Raw genomic sequence first — 23,636 nt, 5'->3', positions numbered from 1 at the left:
ATAAAACATCTGTCAGCCTCAAAGATCCCTCAAGTAAAATCTATCTCATAAATCTATGTTTGCAGATCAATTCTGTCTGCAAACATGGTGGCAAAAGTCTTACTCTCATTTAGAGACATGTATTAAAATTCCTGCAGATTTAACTATGAACTGATGTTTAAACAAGATAATTTTTTGCTGGAAAAACTGTGTAAACACGAGCCCGACATGGAAGAATTGATTCTGACATCATCTCTGGGATTACTTTTACATTAAACTGCCTTTTCATTGGAGACAGAGTCCAAAAAACAAAAAGTGCGCTGCTTATTTCAGATGAAAAAAGTCCAAGCTAGAAACTAAATGATGCCCAAGACACAAAGTAACAAAAATCTAGGGAATACAGAGGAACGCACTGGAAACTGACAGGCAGGGAAACAGTATGATACGACAAAGGATTAAAGAAAAGCTACAGCTATTAATACGAAGACACACTAAGGTCTAACAGAGGCAAGAAGAAATGGGTGAAACCAATTAAGGGTAACAAGATAGGGAAAGTAAACCTAGGAACAAGAGACAGAAGAAAGCACACATTACAAAACAGGATCTCACAGCCTAGATGACCATAAACACAATGACACATGGGGAGAAAGCTAGAAAAAAATAGCATAAGCCACTAAATAAACTCTAACAAGAACTCAAACAGAAATAAACAAATGCATGAAAATCAAATTTAACAATAAAATAAAAACAAAAACATCAAATAATGAACAAGAAGTCCATGAAACTCAAAACTTGGTGAGTGAATGGGTGAACACAGGACAAATAGTGTCCATGTATACATGCAAACAATGTGCCGTGACACCGGGCAGTATCTGTACATCCACATGTGGATTTAAGCACATACGTGTTCACTCCTGCATGCAGGGCTGAAAGAGTGTGTCTGTGTGCACGAAGAGGAGACAAGCAAACAGAATAGGGTTGCAGCAACTAATCAATTAAAATTGATCATAGCAACAGTTGGCAACGGATTTTATCGATCAGTTGTGTCTGTGATGTATGGCGCTCCCTGTAGCAACATCTCCGTAGACGGAGGCTGCGCTCCAGTCAATGCTGCGCCTTTCTTTAGCTAATGTGATGAGCTACAGGAAACGACACCGTCTCCTTTCTCTCCGTCAGCATTTACAAAGCAAAGGGAAGAAAAGTTCAGAGGCACGAGCTCAGGTTACAGTTGGTCTCAAGTTATCAACAGTATGGAAACACTACTGTATGTTAAATTCAGCAGTTCTAGCTACAGTGACCCGTCTACATGATGGGAGAGACAGACAATGTTTCTGTCACATTTGTGTCCATTTTCATGGATAAATGCACATTTTTGGCTCCAATTACAACAAAATACACACACATTGTGTCCAATTCCTTTGTGATTTGTAATAAAATGCGCCTGCATATTTGAGCCTTGCTTCAAACAGTTCTGTACTATGAATATCTTTATGTTCAAGGCTGTCTGTATGTCTCAGTCTGCTGTAATAAAATAACATCCACGCATATAAAACAGAAAGAGGCACAGTGGGAGGACTGCTGTAATGTAAATCTGTCTATTTCCATTCTTCGTCCTGGTGATATTTCTACAGCTGTAATTGAATTTTCCCACAGCTTCCCCCTCCCTCTCTTCCATAACAGGAGCCATTATTTCTAAAGCTCGGAAACATGTTAATCTGTGAGTGCGTGTAAAAGTAGGTTAGAGGACATCAGGCTGTGTGCTGTAAGCCCTCTGCGCCCTGTCAGTCTGTTATACATTCACATTACCAGCATAACACAGGCTGGCCTTCACAGACCGGACTGAGAGAGGGCTTTGTGCTGCCTAGACCCCGACCCCCTTTACCAATGACACTAAGAAGATTTCACAACACAGTAGGACATGTGGGCTAGATTACTCCTCTAAAACCAGCATATTAAAAAAAAAACAGTGAGAGTAAGAGTGTGAAAGAGGGACATAAATAAATCATGGTCAAGAACAGCAGAAGGACAAATAAATAATGGCATTGTCTGGGATTAAATGTATGAGATATAGGCTAAAAAAAGTAGGAGCATTAAGTAATCGATAACTTTCTTCGAACACTGCTGGCAAAGCTGGGAGAGCTGAGAGGATTTATTTCATATCAGATGTCCGGAAAGTCGGTGAGAGCAGAAACTTCAATACTTGGGGAAATAATCACTGCACTGCAGGACTGTAGCCAAAAAATCTTCAAGTGCAACACGCCTGACAGTGGAACCATGTCAACAGACAGATGAGCTGCAGCAACACAGATGGAAGTGTTTGATTTGTCATTTTTAATTCATCTTTGTCCACTTAAAATGTCAGTTGTAGTTAAATTTAAGAAAAGCTCTTCTAGAAGCGAGATTTACAACTTCCACAGCCACCTTAGAAACTCTTCAAGCGTCTGTCTGGGGAGTTATTTTCTCCATTCGATTCCCATTTACGCCTCACTTCCCACTCGTTTAAATGACTGGGAAGTGAACCGTGACATCAATTTCAGCGGTCACTGTGAACATGAACATGTTTTAACAGAATAACAGTCAAAACTGATATTATTGATGATCAGATACTGTTCTTGCATCAATACTAAACCAGGTTCCTGATCAGTTTCCAGTTCCTGGCTGTTTATTGGCTGCTTCTGGGAGCAGAGGCAGCATGAACACAAGCTCTCCCAGAGAATCCATTAACTTTTGACACTTTTATTTAGTTACATTTATGAAAACTGACAAAGAGAACAGTTTGACAGGAATAAAATGGGATTTTGCACCAAAAAGGCGATTCTCAAAACCTTCGCCTATCTGTGATGGTGTGGGGCTGTACTTCAGCCAGTGGTTTTGGAAACTTTGTCAAAATTGATGAAATTATGAACGCAGAGTATCATCACATTTGATACCATGAAATACCATCTTGGAAACCATCTGATTGGCAACTGTTTTATTTTTCAGCATGACAATGATCCAAACACACTGCCAGTGCAGTGAAAGCATACCTGAATAGACAAACACACAATGGTAATGGACTGGCCTCCTCTCCAATGCCTCAGTGCCTCCTTTCTCCTCCCAGCATTAACAGCTATTTGCAGACATGGAGTGCAAACATGAGCTGTGCCCAATAACAATTTCAATGTTTTTATATCCTTCCTATTGTTAGCCATTTGATTAAATATTGTATGCTCATGTATTTGGGCCTATTGGACAGAGAAAGCATGCTAAGCTACATGTTTGCCACAGCTTTCATCAAATCTGAAGCAAACATTGAATGACCACCGCATGTACATCGAGTACTATGCAGCTGATTTGATGCCAGGAGGGATTGTAGGCTGTTCTGATCTGAGATCTGTGTGCTGTGATAGAGTGAGCCCAAAACTGTGGCCACAACCCCGCAGATTTGTGCAGGTAGGAGCTTCGGTGATGTTGTGTGTCTGCGCTGTGTGTATGAGAGCGCATCTATCAGCGAGAGGCAAAGCTTCATCCAGCTGAGCGTTGGGGATTTGATGGGTGAAATTGAAATATGAAATGGCTTCATAATCTCCCTGCCAGACAAAGACAGGAGAGCACAGGGTCAATCCCAATTCACACACACTTTGTTGGCAACAACCGGTCTAATGAAATTTGGCCGGCTGAAAGCAAGAGAGGAAGAAAAGCGGGGCCAATATCGTTGCACAAAGACCACTTTGGGAAATAAAAGTCGGAGGATTGAATTTTTTAACTCCGCTCCAACCCTTTCACCCCATGAGAGATGGATGGAAAGGAAGAGAGAGAAACTACACGAGATCAAATGAATTTAAGCAAGAGAGAACTGATAAAACCTGCAGCCACGGAAAGAAATGAAGAAGGGAAGAAAGAGAAAAGGAGGCTAAATTAAGTAAATGAGGGAGGTGGAAACTGTACAAGGAAGCTGAGCGAGCAAAGTGACTGAAAAAGAGATGAAAAAGGATTTCATCGACATAATAAATGTCAGGACGAGCATGTGCCGCCCTCCCTGTTTAACCTCGTATGGCATTAACGTCAAATCTGTCACAGGACTCTTAGACCTGCTGAAGTCTAAGTTTAAGCTTTTCATGGTGGAGTAAATGAAGTGAACTTGCTCTCAGAATGGTTTCAGCTCGCCTGGATCCAGACCTCCGGTCAGCTCACTGAGCCATCTGGCATCGTGGCATGAAACAGCAGTTTTTCAGTTAAAGTGATCGGTCCAGTGGCCGCTGCAAAGAAGACTATTAGCTACTCAGCAGCCCACGCAGAACTACCGCTACCGCCCAGCTGTTGGTTCTCCAGTTAATGGTCAGGGAAACCAACGCCCTCCCAAACTGAGACTGGTTAAAGACACAAGACTGTAGATCTAAATGAACACTTGTTCTTTACTTATCCATCAATTCATCCACAGAGGGACTGCAGCCTGTGTCAGCTGAGGTGGGATACACCCGGCATAGGTGACCAGTCGGCCCCAAGGCTGAGACAACCAAGACAACCATTCCTACTCACTCATACCTGTGGGCTAACTTTGAAGTTTCACTGCATGTGAAGCCAGAGAGAAGAGAAATCATGCAGACGCAGGGAGAACACGCAAACTCTCCACAGTCCCGACCAGATGGTGGATTCAAACACAAAACCTTCTTTCTGTGAGGCAACAGTTCTAATCACCCCGAGTAGTTTCTATGTGACCACGTTCAAGTTTTCCAGCCTTTATCCAAGTAAATATGTAGATGTACTACAAACTACTCTCCCGGGACGTCAAAGCCTCATTGACCCATTGTTCTATGACTACGCCCTTTCTGTCTATGATTCACATTCACACACTGATGGAGGCGACGGAGAACAACATGGGGTTAGTATCTTGTCCGAGGCATGCAGATCGGAGCAGCCAGGGATCAAACCACCAACGAGATGACCTGCTCTACCTCCTGAGCTACAGCCACTCCATTATAGATCATATACTGCATTGTTCAAGGTTAGATAACATAACAAGAAGCCTTTTGAGAGTGCAAACGCCCGCCAAGGCAGCTCTCTGTCTGGACCATATTTAATTAATAGGAATAGTTTTGTATAAAAACATTATGTAGAGCAGGTAATGGATATTAAGTCCTGGACAGTAAACTCTTGAGCTTATTATACAATATAATAGTACAGTGTGTATCTGTTTAACTAACTGGGCAGCTTATTCTCTTTCTCTGGACAATAATATGAAGATAAAACAAATTTTAGGGTCAACTTGAAAAACAGTCAGAAAAGAAATGTAAACGTTAGATCAGAGCCCAAATTTGGATGCAAACTATAATGTGATATTTGGAATGCTCGACAATGGCTATAAGACACATAGTTTTAGTCTCAATAATGCTACTATGTAGCATTATTATCGTTTTATTCTGCAGATCAGTCTACTGGCCCTGAAGGAGAGGTCAGAGGTCAGACATGTTAAACCTTTATATGGTACTTTTCTGCACACACCACACCAAGTTATTAGACTCTTTGTCAGATTTCGACCAATCATTAGGCTGACCTTGAAGACCTCGGTGGATGTAAGCCAAGTGTTATTGGATTGTTAATATGACCCCACTTACACCCCTACAAAGTTTTACCACAACTCATTCAAAAGTTTTCGAGCTTCCATGTTTACAGACAGTGACACACACACACACACACACACATGCAGATACTAGCAAAAACAATACTACCAACTACCATGATCAATCACAGATTGTTCCCTGAAACTTTTATTTGCCAAAAAGTGAAACTCTTGAGACTTTTCATGCAAGCTGCATGCAGAAGGGCCCTGCAGGGGTTTGAACCCCAACCCCTCAGAGCTTAGATTTGCTGTATTCACAGCTGTCATCACTATCGTGGCTCGATGCTTTTTTGTTGTTGCTGTGGCTGACTGTAATATGCGGTATACACCACCGGTCATATAATTTATCCGTATTATGAAGGTTAGGATACACCTTCAGAAGGAAAAAACCTTTCCCTGAGTATTCCCTGAACCCAGCACAGTGGGAGCTGTGGGTCACAGCAGGAAAACTGAGTGGACAGGAAAAGACAAAGTAAAAAGATGAGCAGGGTAAAAACAGCTGTAAGATTTAAATTCACAGAGAAATGGGGAAAAAAGAAAGTACTTCTAACTACAAATATATTTCTATTGTATTTGCAGGTTTTCTCAGACTATTATGAAGATAAAGTAAAGTGGAAGTAGTTTGAAGGAAAACTTTCCCCCTCATTAATATTTAAATCTATGCAGTAAGGTGCTACAAAGTCTAATTAGATTTTTCTGCTCCAAAGGGGGAAAGTGTGAATATGATGTTTCTATTATGTATGGTGTTTGGGTTTACACGACCGTGGCTATGCACAGACAGGCAGCATGAAAATATCATAACGTGCTAAATTACCTCACATTAAGCAGAGACCAGGGGCGGCACAAGATGTAAAACGACTTCGAGCCAAACTAAAAGTGTAAAAAATAGCTGAGTCAGCCGGGCGCTCGGCACACAGAAACTGAAATCAGTGGATGGAAGGTGGAGCTGGAGCCGTGGTACCCGGCAAACATTTAGTGAGAAAGTATTTCAGAAACTCTGACCTTAGATACTTAATGCCCATTTTCATTAAGGTCACCTGAACAGACAAAATTAAAAGAACCAGTCTGTTCGTCTGTGTGCGCACCAGTGATCTACCAGGAAACACCCAGTGCCCACTACCATGGATACAAGCATCAGTCTGTACATGAATGTCATTGATAAGGAAAGCAGGAGATATTCTACAGAAAACTTCAATCATCACGTTTCCCGAGTCCAATACATATTTGCATTTTCAGCTTGTCTACTTTTTCATTTCCTACTTTTATTTATATCATTGATTTCAGTTTTTTTTTTATTTACACTACTGCTAATAAATATTTACTTATTTAGTTCAAATTTGTATATATGTATATGTTCATATATTTTTCTTTGTTTTTGCTGCATGCAGTGGCACAGTGGTTAGCACTGCTGCCTCACAGCAAGAGGGTCCTGAGGTCAATTCCACCATCAGGCTGGGGTCTTTGTGTGTGGAGTTTGCATGTTCTTCCCGTGTTTGTGTGGGTTCTTTCCGGGTACTCCCTTCCTCCCACAGTCCAAAGGCATGCAGTTAGTGGGGTTCGGTTAATTGATCGTTCTAAATTGTGAATGGTTGTCTGTCTCTGTGTGTTAGACTGGCAGCCTGTCCAGGGTGTACCCTGCCTCATGGCCTAAGACAGCTGGGACAGCTCCTGCAACCCTGAGAAGGATAAGCGAGAGAGAATGGATGGATGTTCTGCATGCTTCACATCGTGTGTTTTGCTGTCTTTAAAGTAACTCTGTAACATCTGTCCAGGATGAAAAACAGCCTGTTGGATAATTTCTGCTCAGGAGACGTGTTGAGGTTAGTTTATGCAGTCTAAAAATGATCAGAGACGCGTTCATTTCATTTACAACTTTATGCCATTGAAATGTCTCAATAAACACATTGATTTGCGTCAGGAGTAGCCTGAACTGTTACTGTGCCATCATTTGTTCACATGAATAAGTACTTTGTGGAAGCGTAGCAGTCAGCTCAGGTTTTAGCATTTATGTATCTGCATTTAATTACAGCATATACTCGATATTATCAGGCATTTCCTTTCTCTTTGGTGGAACCAGCTTCCACATCACGGTCAGACTGACACAGTCTGTGTCGGGTTCACACGTTCAGATGGCTTTTTAAGGCCGGCTTACCACAGACTCTTTGCCCTCTTACACTCTTACACCGGGAGGATTAACCTGACGGAACGATGTTCATTCATTCGTTTTAGGTTCAGCTAAAAATAAAAATTGGAAAATTTAAAAAAAAGAAAAAGGTAATTTTATTATTAATTTATGAATTAAACATAAAATAGCCCACTTTTCATCATGACTCACAACTAATGATTCTATCATTTAGATCCATCATCTATATATCTAGTGTTAAAAATAATATTTGTATAAAATGAAGCAGATAATAAAGATAATTGCTACCTGTATCTGTAATGCATGCTTATCTAAGAGCTCTGAGGGTTTGTCCTCCTATCCTGTCATGCTTAACTCCCTATAAGCCTTTAATTACATTTATAGGTAATTGAATGGGAAAAATAATCACCAAAGCATTTATGCAACATGTTATTAAGTACCTGGGGCTGTAACTGAGCAGTTATGAAACACTTCTATTATCTCCTGTTTGCATGATCATTATAGGTGAGATTTAACCAGAGCTTTTTCCTTGAAGTTACCAATAACATTATTATCCTCGCTCCAATCTCCAGAGGTGTGGAAGCTTTTTGTGCGACCACAGAACGCCATCTTTTTCAACATAAAACCTGTAATTTACAATAATTACTGTTCCACACAGAGACTGTAATAGTCTTTTTTTATTCAGATTTCCAATTAACAGTCAACAAGAATACTTTTTTAAACTTCAACTAACCAACCCTGCTCACATCAGTCTGAAAAATCAGGTTTAACTTACAACGATAAAGTCTTGACCCCACTGAAAACGCTACGTCCAGATGAACAGAATCGACTTTTTGAGATTCCATCTATAAGCACCGATGTCACATATTTAAGATTACTACTTCAGAGTTTACTTGGGCAGGCCAAATGTATTATTTACCATTGATTTACTATTGGTGAACCATGTTGCTTTTGTTTTGAAGCTTTAGTCACTGCTAACCAGTTAGACCTGGATCTGGCCGGTTCGTTGACCGGGCTGATGTGGTGGTGGTCTCCAGTCTTGCAGCTGATGATGGAAGTGCTGCTTCTGCTCTGGAAATGCACTGAGTGATGGAGGGAATTCAGGTTGTAACCACCATCTGTCCTGTCATGTCAATTAACCTGTTAAATGTACTCCTACAGGTATGTTTCTCCTGTTGAAAGGGACCTCGCTCTAACAGCAGTTTCTCTGGTACCCTCATCCAAGCATGAGCAAACCATCAGCTGACCTCTCTCTGGCTGTTGGGGCTTAAATCTCTTGTCTTTCAGATTTCAGTTCATCACATTTGATCAGATCTTGATGGTTGTTCTTTTTCTTCTGTGATTAAAAACAGGATGACTTTTATTCTTGCACAGTCTGAAATATTCCCTGAATTAATCCTATAAACAAAGAAAATGGGTCAAAAAACCCATAAAGTGTTGCATTATGCAGTAAAGCAGCATTTATATTTTCCACTTGTGTCATTACATAAAGTAGGATGGTAGATATCAGCCAACCTTTAAATACAGTAAAGTGAAAATAACTGCTGTCAGTGTTTTTAGAAATCTGTTTATTTCTAACGGGCTGTTTTTCACGTCACTTCAGAACCAGTCAAACAGTTTCTTACAAAAACAAAAGACCATCACAGACACATGTTTGTCTGAGAGAGGAACAAATCAGCTGTATCCACACACAGCAAACCCAAAGCTCTGCCTCATAAAACAAGCTGGTTTTGCCGTACATTCAAAAGGAACCTTAAACATTCTTGATTTTGTTGAACGCCAGGATAAAAAAGAAAAACTGGCACAGAAGTAAGATGGAGTGCCTGATCCGGGATAGCAAAACTGGATATCCAGAAATCCAGGATCAAATTTCGGAACATCATGGCCCTGAATATTCATCCTTCTCTCTTTCTTCTTGTTTTGTCCTCTCCAGATGTGCAAAAATGATTTTTTCCCCCTCATATTAGTGATTTTTGTCCTCTTTCCCAGCTTTTCACCCTCACAAATCCAAGACCTTTTTATTAATTAATTCTTGTATAACCTCAACACTGAGCCGCAAGTTTTATGAGTTACACTCGGTGCAGTTAATGTCGCTCACTGGAGAATCAGCTGATTATACTGCTCTTATTTATTTATCACAAAGCTGGGCATATTTGCAGAGGAGAACCACATAAGTAAATTTAATAATTCATTTCTTTCATTGCACATACATGTCGCCCACCCGCTGCCACGAGTAGAATCTAAATCTGTGAGGATATAATGTGAGCTCTTTTAAAACGGGAAACTTCAGCTAATTTAATAATATTCTAATATTCCAAATGTCTCATATTGAGTGACTCTGCTGGCTCTTTCTACACGATACAGAATACTGGAGTATGTTATTGAAGCGCACGCTGCTTCAATGCAAAGACCTTTGGACCAGTGACGGCAGTGTTTGCCTACTGGACGGCTGACTCAGCACTGTGAATAAAACATGTGGGGTGGGGATTGGAGGAGCCTCTGAAGGTCACGGTGACACAGATGAGTACTTCACGCAACCTCTCGCTCCTCAAAATTGCTTCATATTTCTTTATCGTGTCTTCTCCATTTCTACCTGCTCATATTTGACTTTTTTTCACCAGATTCATCAAAGCACGGGGTTGAAATATTCATAGAATCTGGTTCCAGGTAATACAGAGTATGCACCACTGACAGCTCGTATTAAACTCAAGTTATTGGTTTCTGTGCTGTTTTGACTGGAAGCTAATTATCCCATCACCTCCCTGACTGATGTTACGAGCGACAGGGCGCGCTCGGACCACACGAGCCGCTGGAGAAGATCGCATCTGCACCGACAGCTGGTTTCTAAATTAGCCCAGAAGGGGAAGGCCCGTGTATATAATCTGTGTCATGAAGCGATTTATTTCTGCACTGATTCATGACTGACGTGTCAGAGAGAGAATTCCTCATTACAGATTCATCCTACTGTCCTTCAGATGGAAGAGCGAGGCTGCTGAGGGAGCGGGAGGAGACCTTCCCCTCGTCAACATTTCTGCTTTCTTTGCTTGTGAGCGTCCTGCCACCTCAGGGATTTGTGTTTGCTGTATAGTTTAACTATCCAGGATCTATTTATCTCTAATAAATAATTGCTGTAATCTGTAATTCGGATTTATCAGTTTGACCACTGGACTTTTACATTAAACTGTTTCAGTACCTCGACCTCTGAACCGCATTGGGAAAAAGGTCAAGGCGAATTTCCTATAGTGGGATCAATAAGGCGTCACATTATCGTTAAAGCATCTATGGATCCATTTTGCTCTAATGGCTGTACTCTGTGAGGTGAGGTGCTATAAATACTTTGGCTTAGAGAGCGCTTTTATTCAGGTGATGGCTCTGTAAGACTCTGAGATAAAGGATGCTGGATAAATGACACCACTGAGAAGAGTGAAAATGCGGCACATGGTAACACCTCACTGCTCAAGTGCTTTAAAATAGGCTGATAAACCCAGGACCTCCTTTTATTTTAAGTTTATTTGGAGGAGTCATGTCAGTGATGGGATGGTCATGATACAAGCAGATGTGCTACAGCTGCGCTCGATGCACTCCTTAAAGTAAAAGTACAAAAGTACGACATGGAAAACCTGCTTAAAGTGTTAAAAGTAGTCAGAACGGAAAAGTTCATCACCTATTACTACTCATGAAAGAATATAAAAGCTAGATGCAAGTTTCCAATAAGTAATCTGCCCGTCATGAACCAAGTGAGCTTAAAATTCCAGCTAAACTTTGGTTTCAGTGCAGAAACTCCTCAGTCTGCCAAAAGACACCTGTGGGGAAAAACGGGCCCCGATTCCACAAACCTGTGACCTGAATAAAAAAGGTTTATGATCTCAGTCACAGTTCACGTTAATTCAACACTAATGTCAATTTTTACTTTGTAAAGTTTGGTCTCGATTAGAGGACAAACAAAAAAAAGCAGATGACTTGTGATGAGTGCAGAGTGATTGCTCCTCACATCGCTCATCATATCTGCATTTAAAACACTAACAAACTGCTCAGTCCAAGGACTTCACGAACCAGCAGGGGGCGCCATGAAGGCCACGTCCTTCTTTTACATACAGTACACGCTATGATTAGTAGATGGGACGCAGCCGTAGCTCCAGAGGAAATGGAGAAGCCTCTAACTACTGTCTATGTTACAGTTCAAACATTAAAAGAAAAAGCTTGACCTTACTGCTCTCCTTTCTGTGAAAAATGTATGATACAGGATGGAGATCTGTTACATAGCTTTGTACTTTGTCCAAGGCTTCAGGCTGTTGGTGTGACATCTTTACCTATTTGTCTAATATTCTAAAAATCAAGATCGATCCATATCCAACAGTAATTATCTTTGGGATCTCTAAAGAAACACAAAGCCTACAACATGCTCAAAAATCTCTTTTGTCGTATGTACTGATCGTTGCAAAGAAACTGATCCTGCAGCTTTGGAAAGGCAAAGAGGCTCCTGTGTTAAAGATGTGGCTCGCAGAGCTTACAAACACTCTTTAATAAGTTAAATAAGATATACCATGAATGGCAATGTGAATGATTTTGAACTAATCTGGCGTCCTTTACTCGTACATCTTGGGAAAATGTAACTCTCTGGCAGTCAGGGGAATTTGGGGGGGGGGGGGGGGGGGGTTTCTGTTTATTATTTTTGTATAAGAGAAAAAAGGAGGCATAAGTCATGTAACCTGTAACAACTGTGTTACCTTCTTCTAATAAAAATATTTGAAACGAAAAAGTTTGACTCTCTGGCCGCCAAGTCTCCTGATCAAAGTCTCACTGGTTCTAATCTGATCTAAAATATAACATTCAAGGTGTTTTAAAATTGGGATTTTAATACTGAAGTGAAAACTGACTTGGATCTGACCAAAATAAAATATCACAACATCAGCTGGTGATTCCAGTACAACAACTACTGAAAAATAACACCTCTTGCATTCATCAATAATAAACATTTCCCATCATAATAATATTAATCTTCTATTTCAAGTGGAAAAAGATTTTCACAGAGAGCTTGGCCCGTGTGCAGCTGCTGCTGGCTGTGGGTAGTAATCTGTTTCTCCCACTGCCAAAAATAATCCTGGAAATCAGGATCAATCCTGGAAAGCTGCTGATTTTTCTTGTTATCAAACATCCCGGGATTGTCCAACTAGTGAAACTTTGTTTGGATGGAAGCTCGTTAATCTAAAAATCAAAGAGTTGCCCTGAGACGAAATAAAACCAGGATTTTCTCTCAGTTCACCCACTGCTTCCACCCTCCTCATCTATACAGTTTGGATGTTTTATACTGTGGCAGTCAGATGTAGTGGAGAATTTTCCTATCATTAGAAATATTAAAGTAAATAGAAATAAACCAAATCTGTACTTGTATGTAATAATTGCTACAGCAAAAAGGGTCTTCATTAAATTCCAGAGCTGCATGAAAGGTTTAAACCCTGGTGAGGTATGCTGACATATTTTGATAAACCCACCAAAATCTGAAGGATTTCTGATGCGGTTTTGTTAAAAATACTCTCAGACTAAGCATCATCACTCATCCTAACTGTTGAGATCAGCTGCTAGCCTCTGGTGTTATATTGAATCATTCATCAACTTCTAAATCTGTGAGCTACAGTAACCCGTGGCAGAGCGGCTGTAGGCTTTGTCTTTTCCATTTGGGTCAGAGTGAAGCTCTCACTTGCATAAGCCCGGCCCTGAGCGGCTAATTTCTACACCGGGAGAGCAACCTGAGGCGTCTCGGTGGGAGGAAGAGCAATACAGTTAGATTTATTGTTTAGCTCTTTTAGCAGAGTGGGAACTCCACCCTCCTTGGGTCATTCTGAGTCCTGCCATCTATTTATCTAAAGTATCCATACATATAAAGACAGAGGGGGGAAATGGGAAAAAGGATGATGTGCTGCAGGATGAGTCAAGCTCCTATGGTTGCATAAGTGCATTAGCCGACTGAGGCCTTGGGACGACACACAGAAAACATTAAGTTGCATTGTGGTCGGTAAAAGCCTGACTCGGAGCATTTTCTGCCTTTCCCCCCTGCTAGAGCAGGTATTACAGGAACGTGCTGATGGAGGAGCTTATCATTATCAAACATCACCTTTCAACTTGCCAATTCAAAGCCACATCAGCTAATAATAATAATAATAATAATAATATTGATATTATTTTCTTAACATTTTTCAATAAATAAGTACAATAAGAGCATGCAGATGTAAAAATGTTGGATTGTAACGCTCCTGACTGAACCACAGTGATAAGAGACGCATTATGTCGAGTTTTCTCCATTTCAAACCTTTATAGCTGCGACATGTTAGTCAGAGACAGAAGTTTCAAACTGAGTAATGACAGTAAGTTCTGCTTCACTCTCTCTCCACGAGAGCATCTCATTATCTTTAATTACCAAGTAAGCAAAACTTCTGCAACTTTGTCTCTTTTTTGTCATTTTCCTCTCACGTAATGTCAGTTTACCCAACACTGTGTTTGTATCCAAAGCTGAAGCAGCAGGAAAACACATACGTGACCATAAACCATCTATTTTCATCGCCACTGCTCATTTTAAGCATTTCAAAGCATTTAAAGCACAACAGACTGCTTAAACAGCATACATGTTCATATTTACAATTTTAACAGTGAGACACAATCACACATAAACACAAAGAACCATCAGCAGCCACACAACTAAACTAACATTAAATTTAGCTCTTTGCTAAATGATCTATGTTATATCTGAAAAGCCAGCATAGCAGCAGCAATGCTGCTAACAAAGTGTCAACCTGAGGTTTGTAAACCAGTGTGAAACCTCTGTGGGTACGACCATCTTTTATATCCAGTCCACAAGCTGTCAGCTGTGATGAAAGAGATCAGGACGCCTCCTCGGTCAGCTGCTCTGAACGTATCCCACCCGAGGCAGACGCAGGTCACACTGGAGAAACTCCATGCTTAGGAGCTCTTTGTTCAGAGAGGGAGGTCTGGGGTGTCTCTGCTTAGCCTGCCCCATGACCTGAACCCGAATAAACAGCACATGTTGGATGGATAAAATCATACATAATAAATATTTCAGTTATTGTAGAAGTGAAGTGATATTTTCACTTGTCTTTTCCACACTTTCAGATGCTGTACCAGCTAAAAATGGATTGGCAACAACTTAAAGCTTAAGCTGAAACTCTGGCCTTCTGCTAGCTAGCCTCCTTGGTGGATTTCAGTGGGTGGTATAAATGATTCTGTATAAAACAACATATTCCAATGAGTCTTTCATCACTAGTGTGCTATCAAACTATTGAGGTGGGCGTAGCTGTCGAATGATGAAGTCTCATGTTTTTGTGTTCACCTCCAGAACAGGCGGTGCAAACTGAGTTTCAATCAATATCCGGTTGATCAGCAGTGTAGCAGCAAAGAAAAATAAAAACAATAATTCTGCTGCAGGCAGCTTGAATCTCGCTCTTCGGCACAAAGCGGTGACCAGGATGAAGTTTGTGTGGTGACACTGAAAGCAGATGGTCCAACAAGAACGACAACACCAGCTCTGCTTATTAATTATTTCTCATTAACAAATGGTACAACAGCTGAACAGGTCCAGAATTACCAGTCCTTCCAGTACAGATTTAGAGGGAGGGGGTGGGTGAGGGGAGAGAGCTACAGACAGATGTCATTTTGTTGCTTTGGGTGGAGTGGGCTCTGATAAATCTCACTCTAAGGGGCTCAGAAGCGTCGCTAATTGACTTTGGGGAAATTATGCACAATTACACATCAAATGCAGCCTGACTGCGAGCACATACGGGCCCAGACGGGACGCAGACATCGGTGACAGCAGCCCAACGTCCTCCAAGCAAGCCAGGGGATTTCAGCTAGACCACTCGCTATGCACGCATGTGCTGTATATATAAACGCCTCGACATGAAATATGTGCTTCAGCATTTCAGGATTAATTATGATTTCCTAATCCCTCCGTGGCTGTCTGTTAACAGCAGCAAAAACGCTCCACCGGCGGCACAGAGCCATCTCATCCTGCAGTAATTGATTTGTTTGAAGTCAGGCAGAAAAAGGAGGAGGCCTGCTGGTGACGTGTCTTTGGACAAAAGAAGCATTAGTCGGGATTAATCGGGATTAACGAGAAGAAATTCTGATGGACGGGAGCCGAAAGAAAAAAAATGCCTCTACGCAGGCTCGCCGCTCCGCCCTCCTGATTAAAATAACATTGCACTGGTGCTAATTAGCAGGTGGAGCCCACAGCTGAGTGGGCTGTGTTTATGGCTCCGTGTGCGGTCCTGTCACCGATCAGCTGTGTTTCTGTGCTCAGAAAGTCGTGCGTAAGCGACACAGAGGGACCGGTGCTCCACCCCATCTCGGCGTCCAAATGTTGAGTCATTCTGGCCAACAAACTCGACTTCTGTTGCAACATTTCAGTCTGTAACAACACAATAAAAACAACACTATGAAATCTGGTCGAAGTTCAGCCTTCTTGAAACAAATCTGCACCCACAGTGAGATGGCACGAAGCTCACGCAGCTGAAAAGAATCAATTAAACAAGGGAAAAAAACGATTTAATGACAATTTCTTCAGTTCTTTGTGCAAAACAATGAAGACTGCAGAAAAACACTCGACCTTTTTTCTTCTTCTAACGTCTATAAACCTTCATCTTCATCTGTTTTAAAATCAATTAGCGAGTAGCTGTTTATTAAACATCTTAATCAGCCTGGGAGTCAAATCAAACCACAAGTTTTACTTTTATCGACTTCCATCTCAAGCTATCTCAGAAACCCGGGTAGGAATTATTTTGCATCCTTAATTCTGAGAAAGCTTTCTTATGATGCTCTCTTCATTTAAACTGAAATAATTCATCCAGATAATGAAGCTTGTTGGGATAAATGGTCCTCAATTCTAATTTTTACAACAACTGATGATGGATGCTAAAGAAAAAGGGAAAAGCAGAAGAAGCAATATGCTAGAAAAACAAGGAAATACGAAGAAAAAGATAGCATGGGAGAGAGGGACAACAAGAAGCAGTTATTCCAGAGGAATTAAGGAATAAAAACAATGGGAAAAAGGAAAAAAATGACAGAGGCAGATAAACCATCAAGAAGGGAAAGAAATGAGTGGGCCTGAAGTAAGCAAAGTTAAGGATTTCTGAAATAAAGGTAAAAGGACAAAAGTGGTTTTAAAGGGACAACGCTACAATACCAGACTGAGCCTTAAATGTGCAGCAAACTCCAATCTCAGCCCTAATCTCACCGTGGCATTCATCCCCCTCCACCATTACTGGAATTAAATAACTGGAATTAACAGCACACCGCCAGATCTCCAGAGTACAGAGACAGAAAGACATGAGCAGAGATTTTAAATGACAGGGGGGAAAAGAGAGTGGGACAGACTGCAAAAGAGAGAAGTCCAAAAATGAAGGAGAAAAGAAGGAAAAGCACTTTGAGGTGAGAAGCGAGGGAAAAGGGGCGTGCAGCAGGGAGAGGGAGAGACCCTCAGGCGACTGTTAAACTGACTTAATCAGATCAACTTACTGACCTGGATAAACTCTGCTTGACTGGAACACACAGCTACTCACATTATACACCGCCCCTCGAGTGCACGACACAGAGTTTAGTGCACGTGTGACTGTGCCGTTGCTCCAGCGTGTGCTCTGGAAAAAGCGGGAGGCGAACTGTAACACGGGGAAAAAAATCTACCAATTAAATATTTAAAGTGGTAAAGTTTGCCCTTAATTCCCAAACTGTTAGTTACAGAAGAGAGACTATAACCACAGATAAGAAGATCTGATCTGATCATAAAAGAAAAGGATGGATGACGAACCTCTGGGACTGAAAAACTGAAACCAGTACAGAACTGGGAAAAAGTGCAGCTCCTCTAATGGTCACTCGAGTCTGAGGGCAAAAAAGTCGGCCCCCACCTATGGGGGCTCATAACAACTCTACAGTGATGCATTTATTTAGCCCTTATTGTTAAGACTCAAATTTAGGGGTTATTAGTGTGAAGAGGTTTCTTGTGTATAAATGGTAAACTGAAAACATCCTCATGAGCAAAGCAGACAGATCAGCTGATTTAGTTTTTCAATGTGCACGGTGGTGGAAAACAAACAAAACATGTCATGAAAATCTCTAAAATGTATATATTATTATATACAAACTTTTCTAACAATGTGCAATGCTCATCCAAACTAGTTAGGAGGGACAACGGAGAGCAAGGGGTAAAAAACGGTGCACATATCTGATGTTGCAGGCGCTGCAGGCCTCGTTTTCCTTTGCAGAAGCTGACTGAAGGTCAATTTTTGCACATCCTCTGAACATGGATCTTATGTGGGAACTAAACTGAAGTTTTTGAGGGAAGTTTTCCTCTGATAATAGGCCTATATTAATCTACCCATCAGAAGAGATGCGGTATTGATGTTTATCTCCAAACTGTCAATAACTTCAGGCAAAATCATGCAAGGACGCAGAGAATCTGAAAACAGCAAAATGATTATGGTTCAACTAAAAGAAGAGGAGAGAGGGGGACAAAAGAGCAAATGAACAGAGAGAAAGACGTGTGCGTTGGGCAGCGTTCGCTGGTCTCTCCCTCTCTGCCTGCTCTTCCTTTACAGTATATGTACAGATGGTCGACAAATGAAAGGACCAAGGCTGTAAGGAGGACACACAACACTTTAATATGCAAATAATACAAAGTTGTTCTGAGCGATGAAAGCGTTGTATCCTGATTGGAGTGCACTAATAGGATGAACATGGTGCCATCCACAGGGCACAAGGGTTTCCTCTGTGGTTTAATCGGAATGAAGATGATGTGAATTTTATTCTGCGGCCTTCACAATCACCTGATCTCACCCCAGCTGACGCTCGATGGTACATCTGCACTGCCTTAGATGACTAAATATCTTTTTTGGAAGAACTGTGTTCGCTCTTCCAGTTAAATTCCAGAGAACTGGATGATCCCAGTCATTCTGGCTGCGCACTCCTCTCAGCGTGCAGACCTGTTGTATCACCGTAGCGTTGCAGCACTCTCCTTTGTCCGTAGTACAAGTTCTAACGACACAACAAATCTTCAGGCAAACGATTACATCGCATGCCGTCACCATGATGAAAAGCAGCCAGCGGTCTGACCCTGCCAAGTCTGTGGCATCATACATCAACAGATTCTGCTGCTGCACTTACATTTAAATGACAGAATAACAAAATCTGCAAGTCATCCACTCTCGCTGCGAGTGCAAGAGTGCATCCAAACCGTCTCCACCCAGAAAAAGCTGGACGTAATTATAGTGCTGAGCATCTTTTTTTAAAAACATGCTTTGCTGTAAAGACAGACTGCAGACTGTTGGTAGACATGAACGTGCTCTGTGTGCATCATTTAAAAGATTTCTGGGAATCTGAGTAACACCACAGGTTATATCATGACCACACCTCACAGCTCCCTCTTTAACCCACCTCTTCCATTCTACATTTCACAGCTTAACTGAAGCTTGGTGTCAGGTGAGTAGATGAGGGGAGTGCCTTGAAGGGAAGCATGTGTCTCCCACTTACTGGCTTTGAATGCATCAGTATATAAGCTGTTCTATAAAATCTGACATGATGCGGACTTGTCCCTCTGACAGTTTATTTTGCATTCTCTCATGCACCTGCAACTGTTAAGCCCGAGAAGCACTCAAAGCTTTAATGCATGCGTGAAAATGACCTCAGCTACATCACGATCGAGGGTCTTGTTCTAACATAAGAACTCTGTTCTGAAAGCAAGGCGCACCTCTCTGTTCCTCTGTACTCTTTAGCAAGTCATGGCCTACAATACTGACAGGTTATTGTTCTTTTTGTCACCCCAACAGAAGCACTACTCCTTCTAATGCAATGCAGTTTAGTGCAAAAACCAAAGTGCAGGCTCCAGCTTCTATCTGTACCAACAAAATTTACATATAAGCCCCAGACAAAAGTGCTGGTAAAGGAAACTGGAGGGAACGCTCCTCCATGACAAAGCTAAAGCAGAAGAAGAAGAGCTGCTGCTTCCCTTTAAACTATATTTGATTCAGTGTAAGATAGTTATTCATTCAGATAGGCAAACAGATTTTTATTGCTCTAGCTTCTGCAGATGGAAGTGGGAGGAACAGAAGACGTGAGTAATTAAAAGAAAGTAGAAGTGAACCGGTTGAATCATGCCATTTTTGTATCTGCACTTCTCTCCATTAGAAATTACATCAGTTAATGTAGGAGAGGGAAGTAGGATGATATTTTCTTTACGCAGTACTCATGCATCTTCATTTTCTCTCCCACCTTCTTCCTCTGTGTGGGCACTGCTGCGTCGCTTTAGCTCTCCATCTCCCTCCCTCCCTCACGCGAACAAACATACACGCAGGCGCACTCTCGCAGGCTTGTTAATGCAGAGGTAATGTAGTAAACTCAAGGGGACTCCCCTAACCAAATCTGCTGTCAAGAGAAATCGCTGAAGTGAATTCATAATAAAATCTGAAGCACCAGGGGCACACGCAAAATGTGCACGCATGACTGTGTGCACTGTCCGTGGAAAAGAAAAGCGAGGAAAACAAACAAAACCGAGGGAATTGGAAACAGAGTGAAATTAATCTAATGCAGAAAATGAGGCAGCATCGAGGGGATGAAGAGCATGTTTTCCAGCAAGCCTATCCAAGCTACAGAGAAATGTAATTGGCACCAAAAAGGCAGCGAGCAGCAGGGGTTACAGCTGTTGCATATGCCTCCAAGCTAAAAACACACAGGACAAAACAGCATAAAATCAGTGAGTGCTCTCATAAGTACAAAGAATTTTAAATGGATACAGATCAGTAGGGAACTCCTCTGGAGTTTAGTGGCAACAACACTGCAAACTGATGCAGCCCTTACAGGCTGGAAAGAGGATTATGAGTGATGAACAGCAGGACAACCCATAATACTGGAAATGCTGAAAAGATATGCTGTGAAAAACACTGTCACACAACGGGAAGAGAAAGCAGAAATACAGACTTTCACCGACCGCACGAGGCGAAAAACGTTAAATCCTTTGTTGTGATTCTAACTCTGTGAAGCCGTTCACACTGAGGTCGCTGTAATTATGTAGCCTCCACAGTGTGATGAACAGATTGAGATGGAGATGTCAGTAGCGTATATTCACTGGTGGTTCCCTGCTGCTATTTGTGACTGCTAACGTGACGTCGGTTTGCAGCAGTGGATACGGCGACCGTCCTCCTAACGCGTCCTCGTCCCTCGGAGTAGTCTGATGCCACTTTTCCAGTTTCCTCCTGCGTCTCCCCACACATGCACACTCTGGGCTCTGACAGGGATGGTGGTCCCTCACCTTCCATCTTCACTTTCACTCACTGGTCAGGTTTGAAATAAATACATGAGGAAGTTTAGGGAAAGATTATAGTAACATGCACCGCCCTTCATACCAGTATTGAGTTAGGGCTAACAGATTCCTCTCTAATGTCATAACCTGATGCATCAGTGCACAGACATGTAAAAGACACACAAACCATGCTGGCTGCAGTAGGCACTCCACACATGAAACACACTGTATATAAAAGATGGACGTAGCCACTGAGATGCTAACTGGTTTGTAGACTAGTCTTTTGAACCCTTGAAAACTTTGGATGTCACCAATTTGTTTAACAATAAAATGTCAAAACCTTGGGTTGGGGAGGTCGTAGCTATGAGTGAACACTAGCACTACCTAGCTTGGTTAGAAAGGTAAATCAATACCTGTTATGTTAGCAACATACAGGCTAAAAACAACACATACCTTCCTAGACTTTAGCTGCAGTTTCTCATTGTTGGACGAATGCAATTTTTTTTATTGGATTCTAATTTTGAACAGTGAATGGAAGAAGAAATCAGATCTGATATCCTGATGTTATGACAATGTCCATATGACAGAAAACTGATGACAGTGTTTTTAATTTTCCTGTGAATATAACAGACGACCGGCATGTGCAGAGGGAACCCGCCATACGTAAAGCTGAGAGACGTGGGAGAGGAGACGGTCATTAAATATATTATTTGACTTCTCCAGTACTGCAGTGGGACCTCGCCTGTCGTGTTTTACTCCAGCACTCTTTACATCAGTGCTGCTGTCAGTCAACAGCTGCTTCACATCCTTCAGATTCAAAGACAGAAAATGTTTTTCATGTGAGGTTTATTTTTCCAAATGCTTCATCGTCGTAACTGAACCAGAGAGACGGAGCCTTTTTGATTCAAACCAGTGAAAAGGTACAAATATGCATCTGTACTGAACAACCTAACTACTGTGCACTATAAGCGCATTCAAACCACAGAGTTAAGGCGAATAAAGAGAATGTGGGCAGAAAACATATGTCTGAGTGTCTGCGTGTGTTTGAGCGGGAAGAATAAAACAACCAGATGCATGAGAGGAACTTCGACAGTCGCTACCACTGTGCAAACTAGCTCGTGTGTCCAAATGGCATCGTTATGTGGAAATGAGCAACTGAGAGAACGGTTGGGGTTGCATCCGCGACATCTGCCAACGGCCGAAACAAGCAGCGGGAAGAACAAGCAGAGTTTCCTGCTGCTTCCTGTGAAGGTTATCTGTGCTGCTGGAAGGCTGTGGCGGGTAAAAGGCTGTTCGCACATGAAGACAGGGATATTTTATACTGAAAATGATTTCAAACACACTTTCTGCAGTGGATGAATTTGACCCTGTTAATTTGAGCAGGTGATTAAACAAATGCAGCTGCAACGGGACCCTAATTTGCAAAATAAGCATCATGTTGAATTCAATAAGACATAAAACTAGTGATTAGGATCATAAACTCTGGTGGTTATTAGAAGAAGTTTAGCTTCCTCACTGGCTCCATCCATCTTTCATATACAGTCCACACTGCTATATGATGCTATAGGTTACCTGAAAAGGAACAAGAGTGGGAAAGCAAGAACATAAATGGTACAGACATTATGATTGCACACATCCTATCTGAGAAATGAAGAAAAACAATCCAGAAGAAAATTAATGTCCCTCAAAATGTAAAGACCAATAAAATACTGAATGAGCTCTCAGCAGCATCTTCAGCTCCGTCAATAATCAATAATTGTTATTGTTCGTAAAGCCTGGACTTTATCAGTGATTTTATTTAAAATAGATGCATTAGTGGAATATTTTCTAGGTGTCAGGCATCAGTGTGAGAGGCACTGAGCAGCAGTCAGATCAGGGTGTAAATGCATGACAGTGATCTGATATCATAAAGGGAAAGAATACTTGAGTTTGAACACAGAAGACCTAATCTGACGTCAGGAAAAGATGCAGCAGTGATGAACAAGAAGATCTGAAATTGAGTGTGATGTAGAAAGTATGCAGACCATGTGCTCATCTTATGATTTAGCAACTGTCACTGAAGCTGAGGAAGGAGCCGAGTGTCCTCTCACAGCAGAGCATCTGCGGAGCTGCACCCCGGAAGCTTACATAGAAGGCCATGACACCGTTTGCTTTATATAATTGACACAACTTCAGCTCTCGTCCTCTAAAGTCTTGGCACAAGACAGCAGAAAAGCACTCAGCGTGAAGAAAAAGGTAAAACAACAAATTTAATGCCGTTCTGTGGCAACTCTTAATTTTACAGTGCAAAGCTTTACTTTAAAAAACAGAATAAAATGAAAGAAACGTTCAGAGAACATCGCACCAGAAACCAAAAGAGATGCAATTCAAGTCAGGAAATAAATCTCCTCTCCACTGTGAAAAACTGAACCGCATCTCCTCGATGCAGCGCTCTGCTGTCCCTGTTTCTACCTCTTCCTCTACTCTCCCCTCATCATTTTACTCCACAATCTGTCGCCTCGATCAGCCAGGCAACAAGACGAAGGGGAGAAGGGAAAGGGGGAAGAGTAATGAGGTCAGTAGCACTTATCTGCAGAGGCTGAATGACGGATGAAGAGGACGCTCTGGGCTTTCACTCT

General features: G+C 41.6%; 1 protein-coding gene across 9 annotated transcripts in view; it reads right to left on the bottom strand.

The window, feature by feature from the left end:
• LOC134627344 (dedicator of cytokinesis protein 3-like) overlaps positions 1–23,636 on the bottom strand; it is a 252,523-nt gene that overhangs the window by 195,133 nt on the left and 33,754 nt on the right. The window lies entirely within an intron of this gene.

Source organism: Pelmatolapia mariae, linkage group LG5 (assembly GCF_036321145.2).
Source record: "Pelmatolapia mariae isolate MD_Pm_ZW linkage group LG5, Pm_UMD_F_2, whole genome shotgun sequence".
Lineage (NCBI taxonomy): Eukaryota > Metazoa > Chordata > Actinopteri > Cichliformes > Cichlidae > Pelmatolapia > Pelmatolapia mariae.
The sequence above is the reverse complement of the archived record's forward strand: the minus strand, read 5'-3'. Positions and strand labels throughout refer to the sequence as shown.